At 39.4% G+C, this 2,272-nt stretch overlaps 1 non-coding gene across 1 annotated transcript; it reads left to right on the top strand.

Annotated features, from left to right (window-relative positions):
• Positions 1-1,621: 1,621 nt before the first annotated feature.
• LOC148873606 (U1 spliceosomal RNA) lies at positions 1,622-1,781 on the top strand. Its single transcript, XR_016106047.1, has one exon. It is a non-coding gene; the product is annotated as a U1 spliceosomal RNA (small nuclear RNA).
• The last annotated feature ends 491 nt before the right edge of the window (positions 1,782-2,272 follow it).

Here is a 2,272-nt window from a genome sequence, read left to right as displayed (position 1 = left end):
ACCTTGCCCCGGCAAAAGGGGCAACAGACAGATCGCGGGATCGAGTTTTACACTTTACCCTTTACACTGATTGATGAGGTATATTAACATCTCTACCAAATGCTTGCAAAATCGAACTGGGGTGTAAAGTTTACCCCGATTCTCATTTGCACCTCTACCAAATGCAGCCTTAATTTTTTTTTTCATCTGAGAATGGAAATAATTATGGCTGATAGTTAATCGAATAGAATCATATATAGGTTATCTAAGTTTGGTTCATTCATATTCAAATTTTTGAAACAAATTCATATTACAATTTGATATTGAATAGTAAAATATATAAATTAATAAATTGAAACTTGGGCCTATAATGATTTAATAAGAACACAACATTTAAACCAACTTCACTAAATGGATACAATTTAAGTTACATTTTAAATATATATGAACATCATCATCATGGAAACCTCCTGTAAAAAAGAAACCCTTGGAAAATAAACCAAAACATCAAATACAAAGGAAAGAATTTCCTAGACCATCATGAGGCATCATCTACCAATATATATAGATTGTGGATATAAACAGGAAGATCAATTCTGTTGGACCATTCATCATATCCACCTATTCCAAGATATTGAAGGTTCCGAGTGCTGTGAACAACAAGTTAAGAGACTTCACAGATTCAGTGGACTTAATTTCTTATGTTTGCAGTTGAATTATGATGATCACTATGGTTCATCCTTGAGCAACCATATTCAGTGGACTTAATTTCTCATGGGTGGCTCGTTTCATATCCTCTGTTTCACTTTTATAGATGATATACAGAACAGCAGGAATTCTGAGCTGAAGTAGAACCCAGGACGCTCTCTGGTTCTTTCATATGTGGTTCTAAGTTCTAACCCTGTTGCTGCTCTTTCTCATGCTTCCCGGGAGGGCCTACAAGGAAATGGAGATTCTCTGGAGAGGACCTTGGGGTGCAACTAATCGATGCTCTGACTTCAGATCTTTGCACCGGCAGTGACTCAAGCACAGGTTTCCTTAAAATTCATACCAATGATCCATCCCTTCATACATAATCAGTATGCTGGATATGGTGTTTTTGTAGAGGATAGTAATGGTGAAAAGCCTTAACAATCTCCCCTCTTTTCAGAGGTGTATCTTGGTTTGCTGCTGGCTGTCATGCTTCAACAAGTGATTCTAGTTTTGATGATAACAGAGTAGAGCTGCTTTAAGTTAAAAATAGAGTCAAGTGGCTCACTTTCTTGCTATTCGAGCTTGTTCTGAAGTTGGGGAAGGCAGGGAACGGTGTTTCTCTCTCCCCCCCCCCCCCCCATTTACCATCTGCTGTCTGTGTTAAACTCTATGTATGTCTCTTCATCATCTTTACCAGAAAAAGAAAAAAAAAAGCTGTAGCAAAAACTAGCTAAGATCATGACTCAAGGGATCAAATAACCAGCTGAGAAGCTCTAAACCTCTATCACAACATCGCCATCTGCAGACTGCAATATACAGCCATGGTGCTTTACATGCTGCCATATAAAGACTCTGAGTTGCTACGAAATCAATAATCCCACATTGCCAAAATAAGAAAAAGAGAAGCAAATAGAGGAATATAAATAGAGTGAAAGAGGGAGGATAAAACATACTTACCTGGACGGGGTCGATGGGTGACCAAGAAGGCCCATGGCCTAGGTTGGCGACCTCCATTGCACAGGGGAGGGGTGCCCGCCTAACATCTCCCCAAGTGGGAGAGTGTACGTCATAATTTGTGGTAGCGGGGGTACGCGTTCGCGCGGCCCCTACTCAATTCTCCAGTACAATGTGCTTGTGTTTGCTCTGTCAAAAATTGCGTCTGGCATTTGATTGTGACTCTGACAAGTGTAAAACATAATAGAGGAAGAACTTGACAAAAGAGAGACTCGTTTTCTAGCATTCTCCCTCTGTTGATTACATTTGAATTTTGTGATGGCTGATAACGACGTTAAGGGCAAAAGAGAGCCGTGATTTGCCCTGACCGGTCCAATTCAATTTCTGGACCGGTCAATGGTTTCAACTCAAACCTGGTCCATTGACACATATTCTTATCTTATCAATAGACTAGATATTGGCTTAATCCAACTCAATCCAATATAAATTTATTATTCACCGATCAGGTCCAATCCAATCTAATAAATATTTTAGACTGAATTAGTCCAATCCAAAACCGGTCCATTGACACCCCATGACCTCTCTCCATTATGGGCTTTGATGGGTGATCATATCATAAAAATCGATCAAAGAGAATTTCAGCATG

The sequence above is a fragment of the Nelumbo lutea genome, chromosome 1, assembly GCF_056320005.1.
Source record: "Nelumbo lutea isolate HS-2025 chromosome 1, American lotus-T2T, whole genome shotgun sequence".
Classification (NCBI taxonomy): Eukaryota; Viridiplantae; Streptophyta; class Magnoliopsida; order Proteales; family Nelumbonaceae; genus Nelumbo; species Nelumbo lutea.
Note: the sequence above shows the minus strand (reverse complement) of the source record. Positions and strands in the feature narration are given on the sequence as shown.